This window comes from Giraffa tippelskirchi, chromosome X, assembly GCF_054371585.1.
Source record: "Giraffa tippelskirchi isolate mGirTip1 chromosome X, T2T-mGirTip1v1.2.pri, whole genome shotgun sequence".
In the NCBI taxonomy this organism is placed as follows: domain Eukaryota; kingdom Metazoa; phylum Chordata; class Mammalia; order Artiodactyla; family Giraffidae; genus Giraffa; species Giraffa tippelskirchi.
In genome coordinates this window covers 112862679-112888507 of record NC_137289.1, presented here as the reverse complement: position 1 = coordinate 112888507, position 25829 = coordinate 112862679, and the positions used below count along the sequence as shown (strand labels likewise).

General features: G+C 41.1%; 1 pseudogene across 1 annotated transcript; it reads right to left on the bottom strand.

Moving 5' to 3' along the window:
• Nucleotides 1–17847: 17847 nt before the first annotated feature.
• Nucleotides 17848–20711, bottom strand: LOC145536234 (ferritin light chain pseudogene; annotated as a pseudogene). The gene has a single exon (XR_014075710.1). The product of XR_014075710.1 is annotated as a ferritin light chain pseudogene (transcript).
• Nucleotides 20712–25829: the final 5118 nt, after the last annotated feature.

Genomic DNA, 25829 nt, shown 5'->3' with positions numbered 1-25829 from the left:
TGCCAGAGGATGCAGGAAAGGGTCCATTTGAACCACAAGCCATGACTACTACCAGGACATTATGGATTCCTTGTGCCCAGGGGCCAGAAGGCAAGAAGAGGAATCAATTGTGACAAGAGCAATTGGTGCTGATCAGCAGGAGGAGGTAGCAGGGCTGCTTTGACATAATGGTGGCATGGGGAATGTGTGTGCTACCCAGGTGATGTCCTTGCGTACCTCTTGGTACTCTTTTACCCAATTATGACTGTGTATGGGCAAGTATATCCACCCTAGCCTCATAAGGGTATGATTCCCAAGGGCTCAGACCTCTCAGGAATGAAGGTTTGCATCTGAAAAGATATGTCAACACTGGGAATAAGTTTAGGCCCAAGAGTGATTTCTCTTCCCTCTGGCTAGGCAGGTCACCTTTCCAACAGAATCAGCCTTATTATATAAACTACGGGGACTTAGTGGAATGTTGCAAAAGCACTTAGGGTGGAGAAATACTTTGCCTTAAATTAACTTATTAAAGTAATACATTAAAGAGAATAAAATCCTTCTGAATCATCCAAGTCACAATGCTGTCATTCACTCCAAGAACTTGAAGTGTACCACCAACCAACACAAAGGCTTTCTCCATCTTGAAAAACGCAGTGATTAGGAAAGATGATTGTGAGCCATTTCTGAAGAAAATTAAATACATACATTTCAGGTTTTTGACAGTTAGGCTTTTTTTTTTGTTTATAAAATGTTCATTCCCCAGCCACCATGGAGCTTTCTCCATGACATTAATCGTGTTCTGCTGTTGGATCTGCTGCTGCTATCTGCCTAATAGATCTGTTACCCATGGGGGAGTGTTTCAGAGGCTGGCGACATCCTCCTCTCTTATTGGTGACAAGACTGATTCAGAGTACTCCTTCCTGACCCATTTATTCATGGGTATGTTACCAAGAATAATCTTAAGCTTTCTACTTCACAGCATAATAAAAAACAAATAAACTCAAGCCAAATTCATACTCTATCCTCTTTCTGTCCCACTCTTGTCCTGGTAATATTTCTTCCCAGGCCTTTGCTCCTCCAAACTGCAAAATAAAAACCTTATTTTCTAAAATTTTAATGTCTGAAATCCCACCAGATGTCAGTCCAACTTAAAGTAACTGAAGATGGAAGAGCAAGAGGGACGGGACATAGGTATGCCTATGGCTGATTCCTGTTGATGTTTGGCAGAAACCAACACAATTCTGTAAAGCAATTATCCTTCGATTAAAAAATACATAAATTTATAAAGATAAAAAGAGTAACTGAAGGTATGACTCTCTTAGGGTGATGTACAAGGGGAGGAGCGACTGGAAGTGGGGCCCAGCATATAGGTGGCAGTGAGGCCTTTTGAAAAGCACAGGAAGTCCAAATGATCCTTTCTCAAGAGTGAGGTCTCTGGGGGGCACCCAGGTGTTCACATGAGATATTGTAACTGAGCAGGACCCTATGGGGCCTTCCCAGAAAAGACCCCCTCCATGTCCTCCACCTCCTTTTGTCTGTAGAAAAACTTTAGCCAGAGAATAAATTTAATCAGAGAACTGGAAAAATGCAGAAAGAATGGAAAACAGTCAAGCAAGACAAAAGAATAATAGTTTAGCCATTAAACAAAGTCAAAGACCTTTAGTTTCTCCTTCAGGACTATAAATAATATTCTGAGGCAAGTCCTTTGTGCTGTTTCGCAGAGACTGAAACCCCCGACAGGTGGAAGAAGTTATCTGTATGCTACCCACAGCACATAGACTCCAGACTGGCTGGAATCAGAAGGCTGATGATGTTGACTCCCTGTTACCTCACAACCAATTAGTCAGAAGGATGTTCATGAGCTGATCACATACTGCACAACCCCCCTCCCTCACCTTGTCTTTAAAAATCCTTCTATGAGAGCCTTCAGGGAGTTTGGGTCTTTTAAGCACTTAGTGGCCCTGTACTCCTTGCTTGGCACCCTGCAATACACACTGCACTTAACTTCATCAAAACCCGATGTCAGTAGACTGGCTTTACTGTGCACAGGCAAGTAGACCCAAGTTTGGTTCAGTAACAATATTAAGATGAAGAAGCTTCTGGAACATCTGTAGGTTATTGATATATTCCCCTCTTTCTTATATCCATAGTTGATCCAGTTGCCAAAAACATCTGGACATTTTTTTAGCACAAAAAATTTACTGCACGTCCATGCCAAATCTGCAGTTTAATGAATCTGGAGACCCAATTCACCAAGTGACCTTACTGAAATTCATCCATTTGCAAAACTAAAATAATATGACTTATCTGTTCCTCATTCCATAGGTTCTGATGCAGGGGAAAGAGGACCCAATTTTAACTGAATCAGGTTATGCTGGTCAAGATAAAGTGTCAAATGTGATTCATGGCAATCTTTCAACATTATTCATCTTGGTTTTGTATTCATCAAAAGAATACGTAGTAGTTCTGACAGACTCTGAAGATGCAGCTTAAAACATCTTTTGAATACCTTGATGGGAAAGGCATAAAATAAAATGCCATTAGTAAATATTACTAGTTCAAACAGGACAATATTATAAAACCATTTCTCACATGGAGTTGTTTTTGAAAGAGTGTATTTCATACAACTAAAGGTATATCTTTTTTTTTTCTACTAAAGGTATGTCTTTTTTTTTTCTTTTCTTTTTTTAATAAATTTATCTATTTTAGTTGGGGGCTAATTACTTTACAATATCTTAAATAGGTTAATGTCTTCTTGTATTTCAGCACCTCCATGAAGGGAAACATGTAGTCCTCAGCAATAAGCTTTCAAATGGCCTCTTTCAGTCCTCTCCCATACAGTCCCATCACACACCACAGGTGCTCCCTCATTTCTCTCCTTCCAATCAACAGCTCAACATTAGCAACCCATGCTTACATGGATGTCTTGTCCACATCTAACAACTCATGATCCCAAGAAACCTTTGTCCACACACTCTGCCTCACCATTTCCTCTGACTCTCCAGCACAGAAGCCCACAAACCAGCTTGTGATCAGAAGTTCTTCCTTGCTGCTGCTGCTAAGTCGCTTCAGTCATGGCCGACTCTGTGCGACCCCATAGACAGAAGCCTGCCAGGCTCCCCCGTCCCTGGGATTCTCCAGGCAAGAACACTGGAGTGGGTTGCCATTTCCTTCTCCAATGCATGAAAGTGAAAAGTGAAAGTGAAGTCGCTCAGTCGTGTCCAACTCTTTGTAACCCCATGGACTGTAGCCCACCAGGCTCCTCCATCCATGGGATTTTCCAGGCAAGAGTACTGGAGTGGATTGCCATTTCCTTCTCCAGGGGATCTTCCCGACCCAGGGATCGAACCCGGGTCTCCCGTATTGTAGGCAGATGCTTTACTGTCTGAATCACCAGGGAAAATTTTACATAGCAACTTTCAAAACAAAAAAAGAAAAATGTCTATATATGTATGTATGTATATGTATATGTATAGTATAGTCAAGTAAGAAAGTAAGTTAGTTGCTCAGTCGTGTTCAACTGTTTCTGACTCCATTGACTGTAGCCTGCCAGGCTCCTCTGTCCATGGAATTCTCTAGGCAAGAATACTGGAGTGGTTGGCCAATTCCTTCTCCAATAGTATAGTCAAAGTTATGGTTTTTCCAGTAGTCATGTACAGAAATGAGAGTTGGACCAAAAAGAAATGGCTGAGCATTGAAGAATTGATGCTTTTGAACTGTGGTGGTGGAGAAGACCCTTGAGAGTCCCTTGGACTGCAGGGAGATCAAACCAGTCAATCCTAAAGGAAATCAACCCTGAATATTCACTGGGAGGACTGATGTTGAAGCTGAAGCTCCAATACTTTGGTCACCTAATGCGAAGAGCCAACTCATTGGAAAAGACTCTGATGCTGGGAAAGACTGAAGGCAAAAGGAAAAGAGGGTGGCAGAGGATGAGATGGTTGGATAGCATCACCAACTCAACGGACATGAATTCGAGCAAACTCTGGGAGATAGTGAAGGACAGGGAAGCCTGGCGTGCTGCAGTCCATGGGGTTACAAAGAGTTGGACATGACTTAGTGACTGAACAACGACAACATATATGTATATACACATATATATGTATATATACATACATAAACAGAGTACTATAAAATACAATGGTCTTAATAATGGTTGATATGCATTAAGTCATTTCTTTGGATATAGAATTTCTATGCCTATATCTACATCTGTATCTATATATCTCAAGCACAATTGGCCATTTCAGAAAGATAGGTCAAGTTTGGGGAAAAAATGTTCATGTGCTATGAACTAGTTTTTGTATTAGAGCACATACTGTATTCTACCTTGTATTATCATTATTTGTTAAGAGGTCTGTCTCCATTCATTCATGTACCTCTTCAATACAACAGCACTATCTTTTTTTTCATTCTCTTGAGTAGTGCTACTCAAAATATGGTTGCTTCCTCATCTGTGAACTTTGTTGCCAGTCTCCAACAAGATAAGTACATAAACTGAGAGCATGCTTTCATAATTTTTCTAAAAGTATAATTAACGTTACTGTATTATTCAAGTGCATGTTCATTGTACTCATGCTGTTGAGCAAGGCATCAGTCAGGTCAGATGGGCTGTTGTTGAACTCACTTGGATGAGTTGCATATGTTAGGAGCTGTATATACTTGTCCCGGGCAGGAATAAACCAGAGCAAAAAACTGGTGCTTTACCACAGATAGTTTGAGAAACATTGCTCTAAATCAGGAGTTGGCAAACTGACAGCCCGTGAGTTGAATCCTATTCAACTAACAGCCATCCATCTGTTTTTGTATATAAAGTTTTATTGGACACAACGTTCATTTTCTTATTATCTATGCTACTTTCACCCTACAGAGGCAGAGTGGAGTAGGTGTAGCTGAGACCACCTGGCCTTCAAAATGTAACAAATTTCCTATCTGACCTTTTAAATAAAGGTCTGCTAGTCCTTTCTCTAAAAGCTATGTTTCTTAACTTTGACTGTAAGCAATGTTTTTCACTTTGCAAGCATATATAGATATGTATGTCTCTATCTGAGATGACAGTTTTACAAACAATATTTGGTCATATCACATGTGATGCATTCTGATATTTCTATTCTATTCTGCTTTGTTCAATTTTATTAAAAATAACATTGAACACAACACAATAAATTAATAAATGACCTATTATATGTTTTTACCCAAAGTTTTAAAATTACTGCTTGAAATCTGCTAGTACAGTGAATGGCACATAGATGGCATATAGAAAATATTTATTGAATAATTTATTGATATTTGCTATATCAGAGTCGTTTTCTTTCCATGCCATAAAGGGTTTACTGATATTCAGCATCATCTCCACCTTCTAAGTTCTCTGTTGCATCACAAGGGTGAAAACCTGATACTATATTTCCTAGATTCCTTCCAGATTCCTGGAACATTGAAGTTACAGTTAGATCTTGCTATGAAAGAAACTGAAGGTAGAATGAAGGAAGAGGCAGTACACATAAGATTTTGCCACAAACTTCTGGTCACACACTGAAGAATTATTCTGACAGGGCTACTGTCAGCTCAGGTAATTGGTGACAACTTCACTGTGATTCCTGTACTTCAATAAAAGGAATTCGAGGGGAAAATTACAGAAAGGGAGAGTTATAGTCAGTGGTGTGCTGGTAAATGCTTAACAACTGGCTCTTTGATAGGCTTTACCAATTTCCATGGTGTAAATACTATCACAAAATGGCCGAATTCAGTCCACTGATGTGGCGTCAATGAATGTGGAGTTGGGAAGAGATGCACACCATCAGCTCTGTAAGCTAGTAGGGGCTGACTGCGACACAATATAGTGTTATGAGTCCCAGTTTTCACCTGTTGTCTAGGCATTCCATCTTTACTATCATTATTGAGGTACAGCTGATTTACAATGTTGCATTAATTTCTGCTGTACAACAAAGTGTGTGTGTGTGTGTATATATATATATATATATACATATATATATATATTCTTTCATATTCGTTTCCATTATGATTTCTCCCAGGAGAATGAATACAGTTCCCTGTGCTATACAGTAGGACCTTGTTGTTTATCCATTCTATACACACTAGCTTGCGTCTGCTAATCCCAAACTCCTAATCCATCCCTCCCACAGCCCCCTCTCTCGGCAACCACAAATCTGTTCTCTATAGGCATTCCATCTTCCACTTCCTAAAGTATTTTCTTTTATTTAATACAGTCCATTTTTGCCTTTCATAATAGGTATGTTATATAAAGTCTCTGCAAACACTGAATTACCAAATATTGAACCCGTGCTCTTAGGGAAAACACAGGGTTAGATTCCTTCAAAATTTTATTTATAAAATTGTCATCAATATATCAATACATAACTTGGTTTTATCTGTGTTTCTGATTTCATATATACTGTTTGTTCATTAACATTAAACTAATGGGCCAAAGCATTCTAACTCATGTCTGAATGAAGCTTATCCAATACAGATGTTTTCTCCATGTAGCGCATCATAGCCTTCTTGTGCTAAGGAATGCTAGACAGCACTCCAGTGCTACATGTTGAGGGGAGGCATTTTAAACAGAAAAATCACCAACAAAAGGCACAAAAGTTGGGAAAATGTGGCACTAAATAGACCACAAAAAAGGACATTTGTTTACAGTATGAGAGCTGAAGCAAGAAAGCAGAGCACTGCCGTGTTCAGCCTCAGCTGGGGACATGCACATGGACTAACTCAAGTTTTTCATCACTCTGCGTATGTCTGACAGCAAAAGCACCATGAGCATTGATTTTTGTGTTACAAATAAATTTAACTGAGTAGGCAACTTCACAAATACGATATCTGTGAACCATGAGGATCAACTGTATATTATGGTCACCCTAGTTACTACATGACAGAAATTGTTAGGTCTTTTCATGGATAGAAAGAATAGGAGCTCTGGAAGAATTAGTGAGAGAGGAAGGAAGATTTGGAGTTTTGACAAGGTCCTGTTGAAGCGAATTAATGTGCAAAACCAACTTAATGAATTGCAAAGGGCCAGAGAGACTGGATTTGTTGCAGATTTTATTTTTCTCTAGAGTCCCTGAAGCCCATAATTCTAACCAAATCTTGAATCTCACTATGAATATTTTAGTCTGACAGCTGGCAAATGGGATAAACAATTAGGGTCACTGCAGCCTCCATCCTGTGGACTCTGTTGGAATTTATTGCAACACCAGCCTGATTCTTATTGGTTTTCAACATTAGGGAGAAATTGAGAAATTCTGAATGCTGAGAGCATCCTTATGAAGTCTGGTCTTTCACTCAGGTCTATTAAAGAATTGGGCTTCCCTGGTGGCTCAACAGTAAAGAATCCACCTGCCAATGTAGGAGATGCGGGTTTGATCCTTGGGTTGGAAAGATCTCCAGGAGAAGAAAATGGCAACCCACTCTAGTATTCTTGCCTGGAGAATCCCATGGACAGAGGAGCCTGGTGGGCTACAGTCCATAGGGTCCCAAAAGAGTCAGACATGACTTAGCGACTAAATAACAACAACTAAAGAATCAGGCTGGTGCTGAAAGGATTTATCACTTGTGTGTCAGATATTCTCTGTGTGTGTCAGATATTCTCTATTTATCTTCCCAGTTCTGTCTCCACTCTTCTCTGTTCTGCTCTCTGCTCCAGGAGCTGACTTTCATAGACTCCACAACAGATTTCTTTGTCCTCTGGCTTCTGGTTATCCCATGGTAGATACCCGTATATTATAGGGCAGGAAGAGAGTAAAGTTGAGGTATATATCTCCCTGCTTGCTCTCCTGCTTGGTTGTCACAGGTTGGCAGTGGTTACATTTCCCTAACAGACTCCACAGATCCCATTGGGTGACCTTCTCTTGAAGCTACAGTTCTCTTTTAAGGTTATGGTAACTGCTCCTTCTCTTTACCTCTTCAGGCCTAGAGTCAATGGCCCCTGCTCATGAGAATCCTCGGATACTTCATCATTTCATGTTGGTTTTCCTTAACCACGTCCACACTTTGCCAAATAGTCCTTTAATTAAATTGTCCTAAATTATCTTATTTGGCTTATATGACAACAAGGTCCTATTGTTTCCTTTTGTGATTTGACTGACGACATGGGGTTCAGGTGTTGCCAGACTCATCCTTCCATTATAAAGGTTCCTATTGACATTTGTCTAATGATTTTGAAAGCTAATGATGATTTCTACTAGAAATGCTGTCCATCAACTATGTAGTTACCTCAAAATATAGCTTGTACAAGACATACATATTGGATTCTTTCCTTTATTAATCAATTTTAGAATAATGAATTGATGTCCTGTTAACTGTCAAAGAAACTCACTTTTTTCCCAAATATTGTAAAATTGTAGATATGTATATATTTGGTGTGCTTCATTTTTCCTTTTGATACTCATATTGCCCCATCTTTCACTAGCATGAACCTTTCTGTCATGACTCCAACAGACTCTGATACTTCCTTAATTTCTAGAATAACATAATGTCTCAGATTCCTTGTATATATTCCCTACTCCAGACCTGGAGCTAAACAATACTCTGTGGAGCTCTGATTCCTTTCTGTAGCAAATGCTACTTAGAGACCATAACTGGGATGTTAGGGTCCTCATTCTTACTAGGTTTTCATTGATTCTACGCTTTTTTAGTGAATGGAATTAGGAAATAGGGATATTTTTAGAAAGAGCAAAAGAAATCATGCATTTATTCTGATAGTCCCAAGGCAAATTCAAGTTTATAGGTCTAACTTATTTAAATTTATATTTGTATCCCCTTTTCTCTTACAGTAAAACATTTTATTCTTAATTATATTAAGATAATTAGTAACTTGATTTACCCTACTTCACATACCATAGTCTCAAAAATAACAATATTATTATGAAGAATAGGATTATTAAGTTAGTCATTGAGTTTCAATAGCTCTGTAATGAGGGTGTCTGGTTCCCCACAGCCTCACCAATGAAGTATACTGTCAAACTTTGACAATTTTTGCCCCTGTGATAGGTAAGAAGTAGTGTCTCGGTGTAGTCTTAATTTTCATTTCTCTTATCATGACCAAGGTAGAGCATTTTTATATACTTAAGAGCCATTTGCATGTCTATTTGTATAAACCTCTGTCTTTATGAAACAGGAGAAATTTAGGTGTTCCTCGAATTATGTAACATGAGGTCTTAGGTTAGGTTGCACAGGCAGGTTTTGAGATAAAGATTCATGTGAAAGTGAATTACTAGGAGGCATTTCTAGGAAAAAGCAGTAGGCAAATGGAGAAATGGAACAAGAAAGCAAGAAGGTCAAGTCAGGGTGTGATAGCAAGAAAGGTTCCAAGACAGTGCTTTGAGTCAATCTCAAAGAGGAGTTACAGAAACAGTGTAAAATACATCTAAGAACTGTCCCCATTAGGGGGCAAGGGAGATGGAATATTTATTCTCTTCACTGTCAGCCACTGGTTACAGGTTGCTCTCAGGGGATACAGATTCCCAGGCACTTGCAGCTTTCCATGTCTCCAGGCAAATCAGGCTTTAGCTGCCTGAGGCTAGTCAGCCAACTAAGAGATGTAGGTGCTGGCTGTTGTGAATGAAAACTCACAGAGAGCTAAGAAGCATGGAAATCGTCAAGGGATTGGGTGGGGGGATTATGGGAAGAGCACTGGCAGCATCTGCTTCAATGAGCGACAACCATCTCACACGCGTGGGAGGGGATGAGTACTGTCCAAAGGGACATTTACCAGGCATGATTTCAAAATCAACACCAGTGTCTATGATAAATGAGAGTGCGTCACTGGCATTTTATTTACTTGATTTAACTTCAGAAATATTTTCTAATCACACAAAAGTGACTCAGCAGTATCGCCTAGCTTCCATGGCTGCCCGGCTTTCCTCCACAGCCATTTCCCACCACAGTCTCCTCCCTCATATCCCCTTGATCAGTCTCTCCACAGTCAACAGCAGCCCTCACTTTGGAATTGCTCCACAACCCCTAAACTCCAGCTACCAGCCGCTGCACCTTCCAGGGGATCTGCATCCCTGTCTTGGGTATGTATGGCTGCAAGGACTGTCTGATTCTCATTCCACTTAGGCTGCCACAGATCAGCTGTTTCATTCTCAGCCTTAAATGTTTCTCCTCTGACTCAGACAATTGCCCCAACGTGGGGATCGGACCCTTGCTTCAGTGACCCCACCTGCCAAAGGCAGGTCCAGTCCTACTAACACTCCTATTTTTCCCCCTAGTTCCTTCATCCTACCAAGGTTTGGGTGGGTCTATATATTATTTTCCACTAGTCAGGGACTCCTGTCCACTCTCAGCTGGTGTTCTGCATGCACTACTGTGTCTGAAGGTATATTCCTGATTATGTTTCAGAATTGGCCTACTAAGAGCTGACAACACTAAGATGTTTACAGACTGATTTCCATTCATTATCAGTTAAAGGTCACTGCAAGGGAAGTGGCAAAAGTTAACGTTCAGCACTTCTGAACTCGCCCACATGTAGACTGAGCATGCTCCCCTGGCCAGAGAGCCCTCTGGCAAAGACTTGTATGGGAACTATTTATAAGCAATTTCCAGGGGGGAGGAAGAGGATGTGTGTGCTATAATTCTATATTGCTTGTGTTACTCTCTGGTTGTTTCTTATGTGTGAGTTTCATTTCACCAACAGGAATGTAAACTTGTTGAATGCATGGGTCACAGCTTATAGTTTTTGTATTGTTTTCTCCATAAACTGTGGTGATCTCCTTGCTACTGGGACATTAAATCCACTAAGCCCACCATGATCTGGGCCTTCCCCAGACTCACTTTCCACACTTCTCTTTGCAGTCCACTCTCTCATTCCAAGCACTCTAGTCATTCGATTTACAATGTCTAGAATACCTCTCTTCCCTTTGTCCAACTGGTCAACACTGATCATCTTTTGAGAATGGCTAAGTAATTTTTCTTTCATAAAAATGTTTCACGTCCCATCCAAGAAGAGTAACCCTGCCCTTCCGTGCAAACTACTACCTGGCTCTTACTTCCACCATATAATTTACCTACTGTACTGAAGTTTATGTTTTTCTGTGTTAGTCTTGCCTACCAGAGTGTACACTCATTGAGAAAGCAAAATGTGTCATCAATATTTCTTCATCTGTAGCACTTAGCTCAGTGCCTGGTAGAGGGTAAATGCTTAATATTTTTTGAATGAATAAATGAACATGACCAATCAATACTTCCTGATTAGATGAAACAAGGGGCTGAACATACCTACTCTGGGCATTTCTAATAAAACTATCAAGTATTTTTACATTGAATGGAGAATATTCCCCAGAAAAGCATGCCCTTGCCCTTCAGTCAAAGACAACCTAGAACATACCTGTAGCTAAAACAAGTTAGAATTTTACTCACTGCAGACAAAGACTACTCATTATGAGGACTGTAGGGTGTCTCAGTGAGAATGTAGGAAGAAACTATTATAGGATTTGGGCTTTGGATAGAAGATTTGGGGGAGGGACCAAAGGCAGACATTTGCTCTAGATTAGATGCTGTCAGGTAGCAGGGACAATCCTATGATTGGATATTCCATGAGAGGCACAGTGACTTTAATTTTGTCTATGCTTAGAAAAAATTATGAACTGTCCTTGTTTTGCCTCATTTTATCATGGTCTCAGAGTAATTTTATTTGAGTTTGGTATTCTGTGAGATTGTTTAGGTCCAACAGAACAAGATGGCCTGGCTGTGAAAGTCTGACCAGCTTGTAATAATACTGAGGTCTAGTTGTGAATATCAGGTAAGTTTTGAACATCAGAGAATGTATTTTTTGAGATGAAGAGCCCAAAAGAACGGTTATAGTATGTATATGTGCCGATAGTGTTCACAGGTATGGAGTGAGAGCTGAAAAGAATGGAATGAAAGTGAAAATCCTGCTCTATGACCTTTTCAGGTTGACAGGAGTTTTAAATTCTGAAGCTCTGCATAGTATTAAAGGCATATTATGGCTGAGAGAATTTTTTTCACCAGAAAAGCAAGTAGCACAGATAATTCTTTGAAGATATCAACCATAAGGTCTGGAAAGTTAAAATACTTAATCCAGCAGCAATATTACTGGTGTAGCGATCAAGTAATAGGATTTCCTTTTCCTTGCCTCCATGTTCTGGCTACTCTCTTTAAAAAAAATTATTGACATCCTTTTGGGGGATGAGGGCTAGATAAGAAACCTGAAAGTGTAGAATTTATGTTCAAGAAGGAAAAAATAATTTGGAATTTTCTGGTAGTTCTATTGGTTATGAAGTCCTGTGACTAGAAATCTAAGTCCACAGGGCCATTGAAAGACATTACAATGTTCATCCAGTAAATTATTTCTGAACACTTAATATAACTTAGTTGAAAGTCACTCAGTCATGTCCAACTCTTTGTGACCCCATAGACTGTAGCCCACCAGGCTCCTCTGTCCATGGAATTCTCCAGGCAAGAATACTGGAGTGGGTTGCCATGCCCTTCTCCAGTATAACTTAAGTGAAAGTGAAAGTCACTCAGTCGTGTCCGACTCTTTGCCACCCCATGGACTGTCCGTGGAATTCTCCAGGCCAGAATACTGGAGTGGGTAGCCTTTCCCATCTCCAGGTAATCTTCCCAACCCAGGGATCGAACCCAGGTCTCCCGCATTGCAGGCAGATTCTTTACCAACTGAGCTATCAGGGAAGCAAGTATAACTTAGGTACTATGCTAAATGCAGCAATTACAGGTCTAAACAATCTGGATTGACTTTGTGGGAAAACTTCTTATTTAAGATACAAATTCAAACTTACAGGAACGTTGCATCAATAGTTTACCCTTCATTCGGATTTGCCAGCTGTTTTTCCTAACCATTTTCGAGTAAGTTAGAGAAACTGTGCTCAGCTATACCCCTAAATGGGCTTCTTGGTAGCTCAAGGGCAAAGAATCCGCCTGCAATGCAGGAGACACAGCTTCGATCTTTGGGTAGGGAAGATCCCCTGGAGAAGGAAAGGCTACCCACTCAGTATTCTTGCCTGGGCAATCCCTTGGACAGAGGAGCTTGGCAGGTCCATGGGATCACAAAAGAGTAGGACAAGACTTAGTGACTAAACACAACAACACATACCCTTAAGTACTCTGGTGTATGTTTTCTAAAACCAAGGACATTCTCCTACATATCATGAAATTATCCAAATCGGGAAATTGAACATTGATACAATACCATTATCTAATCTATCATCCATATTTAAACTTTATAAATTGTCTCAATGTCCTTTATAGATTTTTCCCCCTACACAGGTCCAATCTAGATCATTTATTTAGTTGTCTTGTTTTTTAGTCTTCTTTAACCTGGTATAACTCCTTAGTGTTTCTCTGCTTTTTTCTGTTTTTTATTGAAGTATAGTTGATTTATAATCTGTTAGTTTCAGGTGTACAGCAAAGTAAATATATATATATATATATATATATATATATATTCTTTTTCTATCTTTATTATTATAGATATTGAATATAGTTTCCTGTGCTATACAGTTGGTACTTGTTTATCTGTTTTATACATAGTATAAAACAGTGTGTACCTGTTAATCCCAAACTCTTAATTTCTTGACCTTCACACTTTTGAGAATTATAGGCTAGATATTTGGTAGAAAGTGAAAGTGAAGTCACTCAGTCATGTCCGACTCTTTGCGACCTCATGGACTGTAGCCTACCACGCTCCTCTGTCCATGGGATTTTCCAGCCAAGAGTACTGGAGTTGGTTGCCATTTCCTTCTGCAGAGGATCTTCCCAACCCAGGGATTGAACCTGGGTCTCCTGCATTGTAGGTAGACGCTTTACCGTCCGAGCCACCAGGGAAGTCTCTGATATTTTGTAGAATGCTGTTCAATTTGGATCCATCTGATGTTTTCTCATTATTAGATGCAGGGTATGAATTTTTAGCAGGAATATGTATTTGATTTTAAATCCTAGATTGGCTGCCTCTACCCACATCTCCCACACTCTGACCTGACACCTCATGCAGGTGAGGGCCCTTTGAGGTCTCCCAATGACATCCAGGCTTTTCTCTGCTTCCTCTTATGATCCCTAATTTATCCATCAGAATTGCTAAAATCCTGAAGAGGATGTCTGCTTCCTGGGGTGTTTATATTCAGCAGAAACCTTATATTAATACAAAACTCTTTCCTAATGTGTGTCCTCTCCCACCTTCATGAATTAGCACCGGCTTCATTATTATCATGAAGAATAAATTATTCATCAAGGTGGATAAATTGCTTATGGAGATAAATAACATGACATAAATGTAGTAAAAATGTGGCCCTTTTCTAAACAAGCAATTTAAACCTAATCCTCTAAGACTGGACATCTTTCTGGGGAGAGTCAACCACATAGTACTCCAAAAGTAAAAGCTTTAAACAGGCTCTCCTGACAGAAAAGGAGTTCAAGGCTTCAGTGATGCCTGGACTTTTGACTGTGCCTATTCAGTGCCTGCTCCCTCAAGCTGATACATCCTAGGCTACCAGGAAGTATAAGGAGGAGAATGTGTGGGTGGGAAGAGTGGGCAGAGAAGGCTCCCAAGAATTGGAAACTATGTGGAGAGTAGCAGCTGGCAGCTAGTTCGTTTCTGAAATGAATGCTTTGTGTGGCTTATCCTTCTTGAGAGCGAGGTTAAGATGCTGTTATGCCTCCTTTTAGCAGTAATGGTAATTAAAACAAATAATCCCAGCTTCTAATTAAGGTGGCTCCATTTATTTGGCTAAAGAGAGTAGTCCTTCTTCATTTTCTTTTTTTCCCCTCCTGCATACTGAATGTCACATATAAGAAGTGAGCAAATTCCTACATTTCACTTCTACACATAGGGCCTGTTTAGAGGGAGGAGTGATCATTAAGGGGTTCCCTGGTGGCTTAGATGGTAAAGAATCTGCCTGCAATGCAGGAGACCTGGGTTCGATCCCTGGGTCAGGAAGACACCCTGGCGAAGGCAATGGCAATCCACTCCAGTATTCTTGCCTGGAGAATCCCATGGACAGAGGAGCCAGACAGGCTACAGTCCATGGAGTCTCAAAGAGTCAGACATGACTGAACGACTTCCACTCTTTTCAATGATCATTAAGAAGGATTCTAGAATTGAAAGGTATCTAATTTCCTAAAACTGAGAAGCAAGCTTATTTTGAGATGTTACTATCATAGCTCTTTACTAAGCTCTACTGGGATAGACAATCGGGTGATGCAAACAGCTAGCAATTATTGTGCATTTATTATGTGCTGGGCCTTAGGGATCTTACATGGCTTATCCCATTTAATCCCTCCCTAAAAGATCTGAGTTGGATAGTATCATCTTTATTTTGATCATGTCCAGATCTTCAGAGGAGGAAGATGGGACCAAGAAAGGTGAAGAGACTAGACCAAGATGAGTTAGAGGCAGGGTCTGAATACAGGCAGTCTGGTCCAGAGCCCATTGCTCAGCCATTATGCTTTCTGCCTTTCAGACTCCAACTTGCCTATAGTCTAGTGGGTACAACCAAGAGACAACTAAGAGAAGGAGAGGAATCCATGTCAGATGACTGGTTTGGGTTGGTCAGGGAAATTTCACAGGAGGCAGACTGGAACTAGGCTGAAAAACAGACTTAGTATGATTCAGTGAAGATGAGTATGAGGAGCTTTCCAGGCGAAGGGAACCACATGAAAATTGCTGGCACTGGGATGGCAAACTGAGCACTTCAGCTATGGCAGAGAGCTCCTGCAGTCATTTGCAGGGTTCCTCAGCCTCACACTCTATAAAAAGAGAGGAAACTTCCACTTCAGTCTCTAACAGGGGGGTTACTGGAATGAAGGTGGAGAACTTTGAGAGCCTGGTATTTTTTTGGTGCACGCTAGCCATAGGACAGGTCACGGTAATAACAAAGCAATGGGGCCTGCCACGTCCTCCCCACTTCCCTTGGGCCACCAGTACTGTCCTAGATTCCAGTCTCCATGGAGTTAGCAGAAAAGGCTGAGCCTGCCTCCAGCCAGTCCAGCCTGGTTTCTTTTCTGTTTCAGCTTCTGTTCCCAGAACTGGGTGGTTGGAGTTTAATTCAGGATGTGGCAATAGGAAGCCCTAACACAACTCCAATTTGGTTTTACCACCAATAAAACCATCTTGATTTCCATCTGGCTTCCTGTGTCCGAACTGATTTGAACTTGGACAAAAGGAAAGCAACTGGTACTCCCCAAACTTCCAATAATAGGGAAGTAGTGGAAAATTCAATTTAAAAAGTAGATTAGCCATGGTAGACCAAGGAGAGCCTTGAAGGCTGGTATAAGGAATTTAGCCATAGCCTAAAGGAATCAGTTATTATAATTCTGTGCAAGTGCACTAACAAACACACACACTCACATATACATACTGTGGTTAGCAATAGAGAAAATCACTATGGGATTTGTTTCCAAGTTAATCTCTATAAATTTAATGTCATCAAATCCCCATTTTCTACAAATGAATTTGCTAAGAAGCCTAAAGTCATTTTTAAAAGCTAAACTAATCGATAACCCTATATGCGAGACAGAATAAGAGACACAGATGCATAGAACAATTTTATGGACTCTGAGGGAGAAGGTGAAGGTGGGACGTTCTGGGAGAATAGCATTGAAACATGTATATTATCATATGTGAAACAGAACACCATTCCATGTTCGATGCATGAGACAAGGGCTCAGGGCTGGGGCAGTGGGATGACCCAGAGGGATGGGATGGGGAGGGAGGTGGGTGGGGGGTCCAGGAAGGGGAACATATGTAAACCCATGGCTGATTCATGTCAATGTATGGCAAAAACTATTACAATATTGTAAAGTAATTAGCCCCCAACTAAAATAAATAAATTTATAAAAAAAAAAAAAAGCTAAACTAATATTTCATCCATATGTCTTTGAGTCATTTATTGCCTGACCAGCCACTTGTTTTTCAGTAATTATTTGTTTGCCAAAGAATAATTCAGCCTATTTGGGAGATGTTAATAAAGCTTTCTCCTATAACCCCATTCTTGATGTTAAAAGACACCCATATAATAAAGGTATGACAAATATGCCATTATTTGGAAATAAAATTTTATATCTTTATTCTCAAATAATCTACCAAATATAGTCTTTCAATCAGTCTAATAGTTATTAGGTGGTTTTTTTCTCGTTCAGATTTATGAGTGAGAAATGATTCAGATTTATGAATGAGAATGATTTTTCTCATTCGGTGGTTATATGAGTGCTAACTTGAAAATAATTTTGATTTTAAGTATATACTTTAAGTATGGAGATTCAAGTTGTAATCCAAAGCTGAAAATTGTTAGCTGCTTCCTTATGTCTCTTACAACTAACTAATCATCAGCAAATGGGCAAAACCCTTTTCTGTAGGAATGACTTTTCCAGTACATTCTTTTTTATCAAAAGACTGCACAAAAACAGGAAGATAAGGTTTTCTCCTTAACTGAGCAAAACAGCTGTCCCAATCTCTGTAAAATATTCTTCCTATGCCTCTGACTCTTCTAAGATAAAAGAGCTGACAATATACCTTTGGTCTTCCTGCTCTGGGAAGGAAAGTTGCTGTAGGAAAAGAGCTGATTTTTTTTCCCACTTCTGTGGTTTGAGAACAAGTTATAACTCCAGCTTTTCAAAGTGCAAGGAAAATAATACACAATTATTAGATTGCTATTTGTGGGACACAAATGTAACCGTTTAGTAGAAAACAACTCACCAGAAAAATGAAACACATGTTTAAAAGAATGCTACATTTTATTGTTTCTCCTTCTCTTGGTTTCTGCAATGTAACCTCCATCTGACCCACCTCCATTCTAATCATTTTGGCTCTGTAAGTGCTTCCTTCAAGTTATCTTCTTTTTTCACTAAAAACAAACACAGAGCCATTTTAAAATCTGCATTTTAAAGTTTACTTTATTTACCTGTTTATACATAACCTTGTTCCAGAAAGGGTTTAAGGTGGCTTGAAAGAAACCATAAAGCACACTAAGTAATTATAACAGAAGAATCAGAAATGAAACTATGCAAACTGCTTTTACAATCCTACTCGTTTGCTCTGGATGGACCACAAATTTCGCTCTAACCTTTTTAGCAGGCAGTCAGAAAAGGAAACTTAATTAGTTACATCATTTACAGTGCCCATAAAACAAAAACAAAGCAATTACCCAAGCGAAGCACTGTTATTTCTACTATTAAGACCAGAAAGAAATTTCTCTTAAGAGGCTTCATGAAGAGGTCAGTGTATGATGTAATAATCAACGTTCTCAGTAACAACCTAATGGAAGACACAAAGATGAATCTCATAGGGCTCCCTCTTCGACACAGGCAGATGGCATCACAGCAACTTGAAAACCAGGAAAAACGATTTTATCACGAGTCTGGGAGTTGAGGGGGGAACACAATATAATACGGTCCAGATACTCCGTTCTCTGCTCGGCGAAGCCAGATACATTTTAGAACAAGAGAGTTGAACCCAGTACCCACAGTGACTCCAGAGAAGTCCTGAAACCCCTAAAATTCTCTGCAACATTTTCAAAATAGCTGTTTCAACAATTTCTGAATCTTCTTGACAGAGAAAAACACAGGTTTTTTTTTTATCAGATACGCAAAGTACCCACGTGATACACACAAGTTAGGAGCCATTTCTTTAGATAATCTAGAGAATTAAGCAGAGTACAAATTATACACGCCATTCAAATACTTTCCTTACAACCTAGCTATCCCCCCCCACCCCCCCGCAAAAAGAACCTTTTTTGTTGCTATTTGGTGCCTTGGCTCAGGTTGCATCCTGGCTGGAGGAAGAGGCTGGAGCGGAGATCTCGAGGCCGGGGGAGGCAAAGGGGTCCCACAGAGGCAGCCGGGCTTCGGAGGCTCCTAGTCGCACTGAAAGGAGAGCTTTTTGAAGAGATACTCGCCCAGCCCGGCCTGCAGCCCAGCCTGAGGGCTGGTCATCTTGCGCAGGTTGGCCAGGTGGTCACCCATCTTCTTGAGGAGCATCATCTGCTTCTCCAGGAAGTGGCGCTCCAGGAACTCGCAGAGCTGGGCATCAGCGCTCGTACAACCCAGGGCATGCAGATCCAATAGCGCCTGGTTCAGGCTCTTCTCCAGGGCCATGGCGTCCTCCATGGCATCCACGCTGGTATTCCACTTCTCTGGGGACAGCGTCTGTCCACTCTGGACCAGGGCGCCTTCACCCCAGGATTTTCGCATCTTCAAGAGAAGCTGGGCGCCCTCCTGCTTCTCCTTAGCCAACGCCCTGAAGAAGCGGCCCACACTAGTCAGAGCCGTTCCATTGCCTTCAAAGTAAACGCTCAGGGAGAGGTAGGTGGATGAGACCTCTAGGTGCAGTCTGATCAGGCGGCTGACTGCTGCCTCCAGCTCAGAACTCTGTTGGATCTGGGTGCTCATGGTTAGCCAGCAGTGAGGACTTCTCCACAAACTGTGCTGTGAGGCTGGTCTCGGAAGTGGGAAATAAGTCCTAAGATTGTGCCGGAAGTTGTGGTTGAAGGGGTGGGGCGAGAGGGTGGTGGGAGGCAGGAGGAGGGGGAGGCAAGGCCCGGGTGGGAGGACGCTGATTGTTGCATCCAAACGCTGGTGAAGCAAGAGACTGATGTAGGAGGTGTCCAGGTACATTGTCTCTCACTCTAGCTTTTGGGAAGAGTATCTTTCTTTCCTAATTATTGGAAAGGAGTCTTTATCATTTTGACCCATTTCTTTCCATAATGCCGAGATGAGGTAAGAACGGCCAAGGTAAAAACCTCAAAAGAATTGATAGTGAACCTCTTCCAATCTGCATTCTTGACTTAACACTCGCTTGTTGCTTATTTTAGAGCCTGTTTGAATAGATTTCCCCCTGCTCCTGATCCCTGATGGAGAGGGTGACTATTAGTTCCACTTTGCCCAGAGCAGTCTTGCCATCCTGATATAATTATTCATAATTCCCCCTAAATTAATTAAAACATAGCATCCCCCCTTTCACATTCAAAAGGGTCCTTATTTGGACTATACATTACATAGTCATCTTACTGATTGAAAAGGACAAAATCCACACTATGGAATGTGAAATGGTAGCGTTTACAAGACACAGTACTAATTAATCAGACCAGTAAGAATCCCATCATAAATTTTCTACTATTCAGCCTTCATTTTTTTCATTTGTTCATCCTTTTATTCCTTCTACTAAAAGTTCTAAATACTGATTATGTGCCAGGTGTTTTTGTAGGGTAAGGGAGTTAGAGAAGGCGAGGTTCGGAAAAAGAACAAGACCCGCACTTTACAGGAACAGATCACCTTTAACGAGGCGAGAAGGGGCAGCAGTCAGATTAGTGAGCTGCTGCACTAACCCAAGAAAAGAGTAAGTATATACAGGCATATATGTGGAAAGTTACTGTCTTAAGGGGGCCTGTTCTTCTCCAAGGTTGTTCGGAGTAGTTATCTCTTAAACGGCTGGGGCAAGGAATACTGGAGATCCGCCAGAGGCTGGACCAGCTGGGAGCTGGGTGTAATCAACCTTAATGTCCACTTTTTCTTTTTTTTTCCTTCGGTCCAGAGAGTTCTTTGTTTTGCATAGAGTGATGGGGAGGACCTGGAAGGGAGTTTTAACTCCATGCTATTTTGAGCCATGTAACTTTCCTTCAGTTTTCTTAGGTACTGGTGGCTTCCTGTGATTACCCAGATATTCAACCATTAACTGAAACATGTCATGTAAATGGGCATTAAAGATGAAAATGTAGATGTATAAATCCTACCAAAATAGGAAAAAAAATCCCATACAGGATAAGTTAGTCATTCTCAGAAGATGAGGGCAGTACTAGATGTTTTCATAAGGGCTTTTCTAGCTTTGTGATTCCATGGTTAGCATTTTATTTTCCGAAATACCACTTGCCTGGGGCTGTTGCACAATTAGAATGCTTTCATGTGTTTTCTGTCAAACAGGAAGACATATTCTATTCAGGGTAAACAATATTTGAACCCCAGAGAAGTGAATTTTGCTCTAAACTTTGGATCTAGGTCTAAATGAAAATAAACATCCACCCTTTTGCAGCTACTTTCCAATTTTACTATCTCTTGTTGAAATCTGACATCTTAAAATTTCAAAAAGATATCTGCAGTCTCCCTTTACTGCTTAAGCTAAAATATGAATACATATCCTGTATCTAAATACAGGATATATCGTCCACTTTTTTTCATGAAATGCTGTCATCCCAAAGTGGTCTCATATTGCATTTGAAGTTTGCAAAAACTGTCAGAATTCAGGAATAGCACATTTTTCAAACCTGGAGGGAATTCACCGGGTAAAACAGGAGTAGTTCTGCAGCCTTTCTGGCCTTGGTTCTCCGGCCAAAAAGAGGCTGGGGGTGGAGAGGAGGGGAGAAAACAGAAATTCAAATCCAAGAACAATCCTAGCACATCCCCAAATAGGAGAGAAATTATACTAGATGCCATACCTTCCAAATAACTGCAAAGAAAATGATCATTTCCTACCATGTGCATAAACCATTAATCATCGTATTGACCTTGTAACAAGAAAATGCAAAGCCTGGAGAAAACCTCACCATATAGCATACTTTATATATTGCAGGATGTCAGGCTCATTTAATATATTTCAGTTTCCCATACATTTACTTGGAAAAGAAAAATGTCTATATAAACCTTCTCAGATGGGATCATTTTCTGCCTTGTGCAAATGTTTATAAATCTTCCCCTCATCACTTCAGAGAGAGGAGAGCCAGTGTGGAAACTACTCTGGTGGATGGTTAAGCACTTAGTTGTCAGAATCAGAGTAATGTGGGCTCCAATCCCAGCTTTGCCACTTGTTACAAATGTAACCCTAGGCAGGTAGCATAACCTCTCTGGGTGGGCCTCAGTTTTCTCGCCTATAAAATGTCAATGTTAACATTTCACAAGCATACCACAAGGGGTCAATGACATAATAGATGAGAAAAAACGACCAAACAAGTAGAAAGCACCCCCCAAAATAGTGTCGTGTCATCCATCAGATTTTGTAATAAGATTGTAGAGGCCCTGTCAAGCCCTATTGTATCAGAAGCATATCCCAATATGTTTTTGATCCACGTTTCCTCACTATCTTCCTCTGGTAGCTCAGTTGGTAAAGAATCTGCCTGCAGTGCAGGAGACCTGGGTTCGATCCCTGGATCAGGAAATGGCAAACTACTCCAGTGCCCTTGCCTGGAAAATCCCATGGACAGAGGAGCCCAATGGGCTGCAGTCCATGGGGTCACAAAGAATCGGGCACGACTGAGCAACTAACACACAACACACTTTCCTCACTGCAGACCTGTTTTGCTGAATCACTTGTCTTTCTGTGGTGATGTCCTTTCAGTTATGAAGGCACAGAGGTGCAGCTTTGGGTGTCAAGATCAAATTCATTTAAAGCATGAGCAAAGCCAGGTTCTCTGACTTCCCTGGGCCAAGTGAGATTCAGCAACACCTCCTGAGGTCCTCTGTGGCCCTGCCAGCTGTGGAGGAAGGGGAGCAGTGCATAGATGGCAGAGGTCTATTTCTGTTCTCAGTTCTCCAACTCAAGATGGTCACTACAGCAAGAAATATTTAAGGAATGCCTACTTGACAGGAGAGGATAAGGTTACAGAACGTCTCATGCAAATGGTAGAATTCACCTTCTACCACTCAAATGTAGACTGTGGAATGCTTTTGTCTTGGGTCAGATTCCCCAGACGCAGACCTTGAGATGAGAATTCCTATCCAAGAGATTTATTGGGAAAGTGCTCCCAGAGAGACCAAAAGACAGTGGTGAAGCAGGAAAGAGAAAGAAAGGAATCCAAGAAGCAAAGTTGCAATTTTAGGAAGTGCTCAGCTTCAGAATCATCCCACGGTGTAGCTTTGGAGCAGAAATTATACCTAAAGTTTATTTCAACATGAGGCAAGGGAACTGGACTTTTATACTCCCATCGATTGGCTATGGGTGTCTCTAGGTGGATATAGATTCCAGGGTCTGTGTACAGGTTAGGCAACTTCAGTAGCCCAGAGGAACAGTGGAGAAGGTCATGGGTGCTAGTCATTAAGAGAAAAGCACACTGGGCTGAGTGCGGAGCACATCTGATAGGATTTGGGCAGGGATCAGACAGTATCCACCACCAATTTGCTTCCCCACTTGACTTTGGAAGGGACTGGAGTACAGTAGAAATGGGAAACCCCAATTAGTACCTTTAGCCAGGAATCCAGTGGATAAAATGAAGCCTTTATCATAGTTTTTAACCCATGTAGCAAAGAGGTATATATATATATATACCTCTTTGCTACTTCTATTTATAGGGAATACAGGGATTTGGAGGCCTATACTGCAATCTCCTTTTTGTTGTTTGTTGTTTAATTGCTAAGTCATGTCCAACTCTTTTGCAACCTCACAGACTGTAGCCCACCAGGCTCCTCTGTCCATGGGATTTTCCTGACAAGAATACTGGAGTGGGTTGCCATTTTCTTCTCCAGGGGATCTTTGCGACACAGGGATCGAACATGTGTCTCCTGTATTGCATGCAGATTCTTTACCACTGAGCCACCAGGCAAGCCCAGATCTGAAAATCTGTAACTCTCTTCAGGGGTCTCATTTGCATGTTTATATATCCGGCCAAATCAGACCCCAAACTCCAACTAAGAAAGCATTTGTATCTTTTATTGAACTCTCTACTCTCATGGACATCATTCCCCATATTGGAACTGCATATTGATTTTTTAAATAGCTGCACAAAACTAGTTAAAAGTCAAAACAGCACGAGCAATCCAGACACTGAGAGGCTGTGAAATGGCTGCCTAAGGACCTGTCATCCAAACTGAACTCACCTGAAAACAGATGGTACACGAACAGCAAAACTGTCTTTATGTGCTTGTCATTTTTTAAAAAGGAATTGTAAACAGGTACAACTTAGTTCTGAGCTGTTCCTCTACTTTGGACAAGGGACACCTGCCACCAGGCACAGAAGGACTGGGTTCATCATTTTTCTCTCCCCAAATACACACACACACACATACAGCCTCCTCTTCATCCCACTTGTGCCATCTCTTAAACTCTAGAGCTCACTGAGAAGCTTGGCAACAGCCTACCCTAAAACAGGTCTGCCTCGTAAGGCCTCTTCTCTCTGTGCTTCCCACGGACACTTCAGACAAGCAGGGGTTCTCAAGTGGATCTGAGTTTGTCTCCTAGATGACACTTGGCAATGCCTGGTGACATTTGTTCTTGTCATAACTAGGGGGAGGGTATTACTGGCATCTAGTGGGCCAAGGATGCTGCTGAACATGCCACAGTGCACAGGAAGCACTGCTTCTCCCCCTAACAAAGAATTTTCTAGCCCCAAATGTCAGTAGTGCTGAAGTTGTGAAAGCCCATGCTAATGGGTAAATAATGTTCGTATCTTGGTTTGGGTTCCCGCAAAAGCAGATCGGGAGATAAGGATTTGAGTATAACTGGCCTGAGTGATGGTCCCTGAAAGCACCAGTAAGTGAGAGGGTAAATGAGACAAAGAAAGGGAATAAAATCAATAGAGCGTGTTAAAGAACAAGTTACTCCTATGGGCAACTAGGACTCAGGCCTCCTGGGGAACTCTAGGAGACTCAAGGAGGCATGCCTCAAGAGTTGTTTCAAACAAGGACAAGGAAGCCAAAATATTTATCTTCCAAATCCCATCTGTTATTAGCTGAAGACTGCTCCCAAGCATGCTAAGTTTCTGGCACTTCCAGCCTACCTTTCAAGAACCGAAAGAAAGCTCCCTCAGGGGGAGAGTTTGGTGCTTGTCACAGAATCCCATGGGCATGCACGGGAATGGTGAGTTCTGAGCATTGGGTAGGGTGCCAACGATATGTGCTAGAGTTAGTCATCCAAGCAAACACTCATGGGGATATATCTTAAGTGGCTTTCTCTGAGGAAGATGCCCTAGCCAAAAAGTAGTTCTAATCATGACTATAGTAGACATCCTAGAAGATAAGCAGTCATGATATGTTTCAGTTTGAGAGGCCTCATTAGGAGAGGCAATTGGAAAGATTCTTAGAAATCGCGTGTTCCAGTTCTGTACCAATACATGGATCGCCTCTTAAGAATGTCTCTGACAAATGATCATCTAGTCTTTGCTTAAATCCACCCAGGTTAGCAGGAACACACTAGCTCATAAGGGATATGCATTCCATTTTCAGAGTGTGACGTGGGAAAATAGAGCTGCTTGAGAACCAAACAGGTCGGAGTTTGAACCTGACTCACTTTGTAACTTTAAGTATTACTTAACCTCTCTGAATCTTACTCTCTTTAACTATAAAATACCAGCAGTCATATTATCTACTTCTTAAGAATACTGTAAAGATTAAATGAGATAATACAAGGAATTTAGCACAACATCTGACACATAGTAGGTGCTAAATTAACATGAGCTGCCTTCACTGCTTTTCCTTCTCCAACCTCTCTAGTCTCATATGTCAGCTGCCTGCCTCACAATAGGATTGATCCTTTCGTTCTGGTTCTAACTTCCAGAAGAATATAAAGTAAGTCCAGCCCACCTTCCCTCTGATATAAGGTTGCCCCTCCCCATCTAAACAGGCCTGGCTGGCTTCCTTTACCACTGCTCTTACAGCCTGCCTCTGTGGGCCTCTGTTCTCTAGTCACTCTCCAGAAGGGAGTCGAGTTCCCCCCAGGAGACAGCTTCAACTACCTCCTTACCTGGGACAACACATATCCTTTTAATTTTGATCCATGTGCATCAAAATGAGATCTGTATGGAATAGTGTTCTCTTTTAACCAAAAGGAAAAAAGTCTGCCTATATGGGAAAAGAATTTTAAAAAGAGTGGATATATGTATAACTGAATCACTTTGCTGTACACCCAAAACTAACGTAACATTGTAAATCAACTATACTGT